Source organism: Macadamia integrifolia, chromosome 13 (genome assembly GCF_013358625.1).
Source record: "Macadamia integrifolia cultivar HAES 741 chromosome 13, SCU_Mint_v3, whole genome shotgun sequence".
NCBI classification, from domain to species: domain Eukaryota; kingdom Viridiplantae; phylum Streptophyta; class Magnoliopsida; order Proteales; family Proteaceae; genus Macadamia; species Macadamia integrifolia.
In genome coordinates, this window is record NC_056569.1 from 3223952 (window position 1) to 3233317 (window position 9366).

The 9366-nt window shown below is 39.3% G+C and overlaps 1 pseudogene; it reads left to right on the plus strand.

The window, feature by feature from the left end:
- The first annotated feature begins 1125 nt into the window (after positions 1–1125).
- On the plus strand, positions 1126–9315 carry LOC122058938 (annotated as a pseudogene).
- Positions 9316–9366: the final 51 nt, after the last annotated feature.

The following is a 9366-nucleotide window of genomic DNA, read 5'->3' on the forward strand; positions in this document are numbered from 1 at the left end:
CTCTTACACCCTAGGTTCAACTAAACCACTAAAACTGTAGCCCTAGTCGTAGGACTGTCAAATGGTCAGTTTGGTCCACTATTGGGGTAGATTGATTATATATCTAGTCTACAAAAACCAACTCAAAATCAATAGCTATTGGTCCAATTGTTTCAATACGTTGTCAGTTTCTTTTGACAATCCCTTGTCAAGTTATTGGTGTCCAATCTCATTTTTCATATGTAAAAATACAAAATTTTAAATTTTATTGGTTTTTATCAATTTTAATGGTTTTGGTCTAAATGATCGATTTCAATCGGTCTGATCCGGTCCATTTCAGTATTTTATCGATTTCTAAAACCAAAACTAAGGAGTTTGAATTAAGATCACTTTTGGTTTGGTATCTTGTTCTCATTTTTTTTACAACCTTATCAAACTATTATAAAGATGATATCCTGGCAAGGTTCGTTAGACCAAAGGGATGACGGGCAAATATGTGGAAATTTTTGGGTCATCAGGGACCATTCATCATTTCTAAGACTGGAATCAGATCAGTCAAATCAACTAATTATGATCCTAAGTAGTCGTGACTGGTCTTGAATCTGATTGATCCAACACAACCAATTATTTATACAAAACCCTAAAATGGCTATGTTTTTAAATCTAAGAGCCAATTCTAAAGTTTTTGGGACTAATTCCAACCGATAAGGACTGATTCGATCCCTGATTCCATGTTTTGAATCCCTGGTCCCATGATCCCATCACCTATTCTGTCACGACTTATGAGACTTACTAAAAAAAAAAAAACCTAAAAAGTAGTGTGGCCTCTATACTCACACACACAGTGAGGGTCGAAATAATCGCCTCAACCCTCATGAAAGACAAAATCCTGCCCTATTGATGCTTCTACCAATGCTCCCATTGTCCCTCATAGGTGTAGGGGCATGCTGAATTTGAGGGTATCTAATCTCCAAAAAAAAAAAAAAAAAAAAAATCATTGAAACCAATGGAAAAAAAAAAAAAGAAAGGGTGGAAAACACATTATCACAATTTTTTTGGTGAAAATCGTTATCATAAAATTGACAAGAGGAGAAACTCTGCCACACGAGCATTTTATACACAGGAGGCTCTGCCTCCACGGCCAACTACCATAGTTCCAGAGCTTTTAAACTCTCTCTCTCTCTCTCTCTCTCTATACACTTATCGTTGATAGCTCTCCATTTTCTTCATTTATAATCCATAGATCGAAGAAAACCAAAACTGGAAAATCTATAAAGGTATGACTTAAAGCAAGAAATAGTTTCCTTCTCTCTGCATTACATTTCATTTACGCTTCAATTTAGATTTTTCTGTTCCTCACGGAGAAGCAAAAAATAGGGTTATGGGAAACTTAACATTATAATCTATCGAAGTGGTGAGGAAGAGCTGTTGATCGGAACATTTAATTAGCTGAATTAATCTTATTTTGAGATTAAATTTCGTGGGGAATACAATATGTGTGGGAGACTGCATTGGAATATATTTTGATGGACATTGTTTTGTTGGGTTAATGCCATTCCTGGGGTTTCTATTGATATCATGACTTCTCTGGCTTCCCTGGCAAGTTTGGGAGGCGTGAGAGCGAGTTCATACACTCATTTTGAAGTTACTCCTTTGTTGATTCGGAGAATTTCGGTAGTTAAGGGATGTAATCTTGTTACTTCTGCGGGTGGGCAGAGATGGAATTGTATATCTATATGCAAATGTATGGTAACTACAGATTTAGTTGCAGAGTTGGGGAATTCAGTTTCCTTGGAATCCACTTATAGAGGGAGTAAAGATGAGGATGCTGATCTCGTCCTTAAGCCGGCTCCCAGGCCTGTTTTAAAAGCTATGCCCAAGTCTGAATCTCTTCTGGGTATTAATTCAGATAATTCAATGCCCTGGGCGCTGGCAAAACCCAATAGAGATTCAGATGATGACGAGAAGTCAAGAGGATGAGGGGGCCTTGGAGAGTTGTTGGAGCAGGCAGAGAAACTAGAAACCACTAGTTCACGAAAATCTGATAATGATAAAGAGAAGGGGTTTGATGGGAAACCAACACCAAGAACAAACACAAGCACAAGAGTGAGTAAGCCAGTAAATTTAACAGCAACTCAAAGGCCGAAGACATCGAAGAGTGTGTGGCCGAAAGGAAACCTAGTTGCAACTATACAGAAGGTGGTTAAGGATTCTCCTATGACCACTGAGTTTCCCACAGTTGATCTAAGGAAAAAGGAAGTAGAGAAAGAGGAAGCTAAACACGTGCTCCTTTGAGACTTCCTCAGCCACCTGCTAAAGTTCAACCAAGATTACACGCAAGGCCTTTTGTAAGTCCTCCTCCAACCAAGAAACCTGTAATCTTGAGGGATGTGGGTATGGCTCCAATGCCTTCGGCTACTGATGGTGCTGAGACTGGACCAAAACCTAGGGAAAGAAAGACAGTCTTAGTTGACAAATTTGCATCCAAGAAACCAGTGATCGATCCCCTGATTGCTCAAGCAGTTATAGGCCCTCCAAAACCGGGGAAGAAGCCTGCATCAGGGAAGATCAAAGATGAGTACCTTAAGAAAACTGGTGCAGCCGGAGGAACACGAAGACGTTTGGTTGATGACGAAGGGATTCCTGATGAGCAGACTTCGGAGCTTAATGTATCTATATCCGGTGCTCCTGCAAGGAAAGGAAGGAAATGGAGTAAACCAAGTCAAAAGGCAGATAGGCTTCAGGCAGATAGGCTTCAGGCAGCTAAGGAAGCAGCCCCTGTAAGAGTAGAAATTCTTGAGGTGGAAGAGGAAGGCATGTTGATGGAGGACTTAGCATACAACTTGGCCGTAAGTGAAGGTGAGATTTTTGGTTATCTATACTCAAAAGGGATTAATCCTGATGGGGTTCAGACTCTGGACAAAGACATGGTAAAGATGATTTGTAAAGAGTATGATGTAGATGTTATAGATGCTGCTCCTGTTAGAGTAGAAGAAATGGCAAAAAAGAAAAATCTTTTTGATGAGGAAGGCTTGGACAAGCTAGAAGATAGGCCTCCAGTTCTTACCATCATGGGTCATGTGGATCATGGAAAGGTAAAACTTACAAAAATTTCCTCATTTTGATTTAATGAGATTTTTATCAGAACTCTGATTTGAAAAGATAATATTACATATCCTGACACCTAATATGTGCTTTATGTTTTTCACTTGGCAGATGACCCTTTTGGATTATATTCGAAAGAGCAAGGTATTTTGAAACTTAATCATATTTGAACTTGTATTCAATTTCAGCCACGGATATATATTTGTATTCCTATGCACGTATGGTACAAGAAGAATATGAGTAGGTGTGGGCATCAACAAAGTGAAATGGAAACATGGTTTAAAGTTTAGTCATATGATAATAGACTCTGTTTCTTAGAAAATATAGTTCATGTAACTGTGCGATGTACAATGCACTAATGATATGCTTATGTTTTTGAAATTTATCTAAAATGGTATTGGGCAGCAAACATTTAATGTAGGTTCAGTTCCTAACTAGACAACTAGGAGTCTAGGAAATCTATCCCACAATAGGGATCACCCATTGTAACAACAGTACACCAAACCTCCAATTTCCTGCAATAGAAAAAATAACAGTAACACCTAACAGTTGGTGAACAGCAAGGTCTTCTAACTATTACAACCCTGAACAATACCAATGCTTTAAGATGAAGTCCAGCTACAATAGAATCAAACAGAACCAGTTTCAAGTCAATCGCAGGACAGGTAAAAGGCTGAAAAACCAGAAACTTAGTAGGCAACAGAAATAGAAACTAGGATTTCTGATGGGGAAGATATCCCTGTCGAGTAAAGGGTACTAGGGTTGGATGACTCCTCAAAAGTACAGCCAAATCTGATGGTTAGATGTGGAGATAGAACAGGGCTTGAAAATTTGTAATTGAATATCCAAAATAGTAACTCACAATGTACAGCTTTATCCAGCCATTGGATCAGGCTTAAATAGCATCGAAGGGAGGCTCCGCAGAGGCTAGTAAGCTACCAAAATATAGACTGAATCTGATGACTCAATCTGGAGGTTTAAGAGCTTGAAGGCCTGCTGCAACATAACACAGAACAGTGGAGCCGCAGAGGAGAAAGTTGCACTTTCAGGAGCAGTCTCTGGTGGAACTCTATGGGCCTATCTGCGGTGGTTCAAAATAGCAACTCAACTATTGAAACAGAGCTTTGGACTATACTTCTGAAAATTTGGTTGCATCAGGTTAACAAAATAGAAAGAAGAGGGATTGATGGACAATATATGTAAGAAAACTTAAGGTATTGTCTTGGTAATTTTTCAGTATTTGTTTGACAAGTGAATGTGATGAGGTGTTTTGACTTCTAGAAATGAATTCCTTGTTTTGTTGCTATGAGTTAGGGCAAGAACCAATCTCATCTGATAATGGGATCTTTTTGATCTATCAAGTTTTCCTTGGAAGATATGATTATTCATCAACCTTTTTTTCTTTTCTAAAACCTCACTTAAAAGAAACTGGTAGATTGTGTTGTTGCCTTGTTGGCATGTGATCCAAGTCTCTCTTTTCTAGAAAACCATTGTATATTGGTGTAAAAGTTCTGTAGATTGACCATTTTTCTGAAAACATGCTCTATTTCCTGGCATGGTGAGGAACTGCTTTGCTTATATCTAAATAGTAGGCTTTCACAGGTAGCTGCCACTGAAGCAGGTGGAATAACACAAGGAATTGGTGCATATAAGGTGCTTGTTCCTGTTGATGGCAAGCCTCAGCCATGTGTTTTCCTTGATACACCTGGGCATGAGGTAATCCCTTGTAGTGCCTTTTCCATCTGTGGGCTTAAGGTTTCTTTGTTGTTGCAGTGCTGCTTCTCCCCCCTTCTCTTGATACTCCCTGAACTTCCAATTATCAAAGTAGTTTTTGCTCAGGGATATATTTTCTAGAATTTTTTTTCTTGAATTGAGATTCTGATTGTATTGCATCCATTCATGTAGGCATTTGGTGCAATGAGAGCACGTGAGGCAAGGGTAACAGACATTGCCATCATTGTGGTGGCTGCTGCTGATGGGGTCCGTCCTCAGACAAATGAGTCTATAGCTCATGCAAAAGCAGCTGGTGTGCCAATTTTGATAGCCATAAATAAGGTACATTCATATATTTGGTGGTGTTTGTTTCTATCTCCTTCCACACCTGCTGACTCAAATGTCTTATCTTAGCTGTTCTTTTTTTCCAGATAGACAAGGATGGAGCAAATCCAGAAAAAGTTATGCAGGAACTTTCTGCAATTGGTCTAATGCTAGAAGATTGGGGTGGTGATATCCCAATGATTCAGGTTCTTATTCATCTAATGATAGGCATTTTTCAGACATAATTGTAACTGCTGTGGAGTGTTGATACATAATTCATCTTCTTGATCAGATCAGTGCCCTAAAAGGGGAGAATGTGGATAAACTTACTGGAAACTGTCATGCTTTTTGCAGAGGTGCAGTCAACTTTCTTTTTTGACTATTCATTTTTTAGGTTGTGGAAAATGTCGGGTTTATATTTTTGGACATGCCGCCATGCCTGTCTCTGCAATGTTACGAATTTGGTCTCCTCATTCTTTTAATATTTCATGACTGTCATGAATTTTACGACAAAAGTTTGTTTTAATGGATAAACATGATATCACTTTTTCTGTTCATCTTTATATACAGACACATCTTGGATGGGTTTCAGTAAGTCAGTCACTTAGCAAAGAATTTAGACAGAAATGTTCATTTACGGGGCAAGTTTTGCTAGGTAAGTCACCTATCAGGCTATCATTGAAATCTGGGTGACGTGGGAGCCATGTTTTTGGCTGCATTACCCCTTACTCACATGGCAAATTTTTTATTTTACCTCTGAAGTGTGATAGTGGCATAGCAGACCCTCTTTTCCCTTTTTACTGTCTAACTAAATTTAAAATTTATTAAAAATGAAACAACTTAAATTTACCAAAAGTGAAAAGGTCCAGTATTGAGCTAAAAGGAATGAATATTCCCTTTTAATGGATGTTATTGTGTCGTCCCCTCCATGTGGTAGTGGGTGACTCGGTAAAGAGGTGTAGGTGATGAACTAAAAAGCATTTTTCTCAGAATCTGAGAAACATAAAACACGTTCTAAGCCTAAGAAAAATTTTGTGGTATGAATATTTTTGTGGGCCACAAGTCGCTTATATATTTTTAAGAACTTGATGCATTGTGTCTTCCCTTTTTCTGAGTGCTATGCTGTCTAACTCTTTCTGCGGTTTTGTTTTCTGAAGTTGCAAGAATTGGAGGCCAATCCTCATAGAAATGCCAAGGGAACTGTCATTGAAGCAGGACTTCACAAATCAAAGGGACCTGTAGCAACATTTATTGTGCAGAATGGCACCCTCAAAAGGGGGGATGTGGTAGTTTGTGGTGAAGCCTTTGGAAAGGTTCGCATGTGACAAGAGTATATTGGTTCTTTTCTATTATGACAAAATCCATTGCAACTTTTCCTCAGATGAAGGAGATGCTGCACTTTATTCTTTGCTTTGATTTTATTGTCTACCTTTAGTTCACTGATCTTATTATGGCTTGTCAGGTACGGGCTTTATTTGATGATAGCAGAAATCATGTTGATGATGCTGGGCCATCTATAGCTGTGCAGGTTTGCTGTTTTTCCCCCTTTTCCTTGCAATTATTAGGTTTTCTTGATCTTTCTTATTTTTCCATCTTTTTCCTTTTTTAATAAGTCAGTGTCCCTCTTATTTTCCCATCTTTCAAGATACTAAGTTGCCATCAATGTTGGTGACATGGCCACTTGAGTTGCCTGGTTCATTGGACCGGTGGAGTTGTCAACCCACTTAAATGGTGGATCAACTCTTAAACCTGCTTATGATCAAGCCAAGCCCGTTGCAAGCCAAAGTCAAACTATTTTTCAACATGGGTGTTGTGAGGGCAGACCTTGGTGAAATGGTCGCGGCCTCACGGTTGCGAGTCGGGACTCGGGAAACAGCCTCTCCGTGGAGCAGGGGTAGTAAGGCTGTGAACATTATGACTCTCCCCAGGGCCTGTAGTGGCAGGAGCCTTGTGCACTGGGTACACCCTTTTTTATGCATATTCTTTTCGCCAATAAATGCTCTCTGTTTTCCGGTTGTTCCTAGCAATGTAGGATCTCATTACTTAGAATACCGGGAATAGTGGGAAGGCATCCATGTTAATATTGTAGAAGTTGATTATAATAATAATGGGCCAGATAATTATTGCCTATGGATAGTTTTTGGTAGAGAACTTCTGTGCAGTTTACCTTCTTTATCTTTTCTATGGGTCTCTTTTCCTTTCCCCCTGTCCTCCACCCCCCACTCTTCCCCTTCCAATCCTGGATTTTTTTTTTCCATCACTCCAGAAACTAATTTTCTGTGAAAGCAAAAAAATTGTAGGAATGGTGCCTTGACATTAAAATTTAATTTAATTTTCCTGGATGCTGTGTCTTTTAATGTAACATTTGAATTGTGCTTGGATTTTCTGAAGATAGAATTGTACCAGTCACAGTTTCAATGTCATGCTTTTGTTGGATCCTACAATTTAGACCAAAAGCTGGGGATCATAGTTTTTGCAAATACTGATTTTCCACTTTAATCATCCTGCCTCTTTTCATCGTTCAAAACCTAATTAACTACTTGAATACCCCAAGTAACATTCAAAATCTATATCTCAATTTGTACACTTTACAAGGACTTATTCTTTTGGAGGCCTTTGGATGCTCCAGTACGGAGGAATGATTTGATTCAGATTGAAGGATCTAAAAAGAGCTAGGGGCACACCTGAAATGACCTTAGGAGAATTAGTGAGGAAAGATATGCATAGCATAGGCCTTGTATCAGGTATGACGTTGAGCTGATTGGAGGGCAAGGATCCATGTAGCCGACCCCAATTAGTTGGGATAAGGCTAAGTTGTTGTTGACAAGGACTTATTCTTTTGTGTTTGTTTTAACATTAATCCTATGGGAAGGAAAAGACATCTTTAGCTGCTGGGTTGATGTGATACCTGTGAATGTGATCCACTGATACAAGGGATTTTCTGAGACCCACTGTCTTGAGTGTTATCTTTTTCCCCCTTCCTGCTAGTAACTTTCACAATTTGTTGGATATTCTTGGTATCATTTCAAAAGGTCCTCCTCTAGGCAATTCGTCTGCAATTGAGTTGGCAGACCTCATCCTGCAAGAGAAAGAAAAAATGATCTTGCTCTGCGAGGGCCCTAGCCTTCCTAATGAGATACAAATAATGCCATGGCCCCCTAACATAAGTTTGAAGCCAATGAAAAGCTTAACAAAGAGCCCCCTTCCATTAACATGGTTGTTCAACCATTTGCCAAAGCTAACTCATTGTTCTTGGTTGGCTGGCTGCCCTTTGGCCAGTTGGAAGACTTGCTTTTGTTTTCATATTTAAATGACTAGAACCCATAGTTATCACAAGGACTGCTAGAACCAAGATTTGATTCGGGGATGCAGCTTTGCGTTTTCTTTTTCATCCTTTTTGTTCCAGACCTATTTATTCTACTTCCTTACGGTAAAAGTTGCTCTAATGCCCGTATTCTGCCACAGGTCATTGGGTTGAACAATGTTCCTATTGCTGGTGATGAATTTGAGGTTGTTGATTCACTTGATGTTGCACGTGAAAAGGCAGAGGCACGTGCAGAATTGTTACGAAATGAACATATATCGGCAAAAGCTGGTGATGGGAAGGTTACTCTCTCTTCGTTTGCTTCTGCAGCTGCAACTGGAAAGCTGTCTGGAATCTGGATTAGATTTACACCAGCTGAATATTGTTATGAAGGTTGATGTTCAGGTATACTTATCCATACTAATGTTACATAAATCATGTATCTGCATCAGGATGCTGTTGACTATCATTTCATAGCCAGTTAATGAAAAGGGAATTAGCTACCCTAGAAATGAATTAGCTACCCTAGAAACCAAGAAGATAATCCACCAATTGAATGATGCATGGGACAACATTTGGATGGCCCTGCCAGATTGGCTAGTAAGATACATTGACTTGATGAGATAACTCTAATTTACATTGACTTGATGAGATAACTCTAATTTATCTTATCAAGTTTTATTTCATCTTATTCCCTTTTGGTGCGCTGTAAAAGAGAAGGGAAAATGACAATGGTGAATTTGTAACCTCTGACCAGGTCTGGAATACAATTGATACAACTGATCCGTAGGATCATCTGAGAGGCCAAATTTTAGCATTGGAAGTCTCCTGTTCATGTTCCTTGTGCCTGCATGTGCATGGTTGCTGGTAGACCATCCTTGTGGTCTACCCAATAGTTAGTTACCTTGGGTTTCTTGAAGTGCGAATTCCCTCCCCCCCCC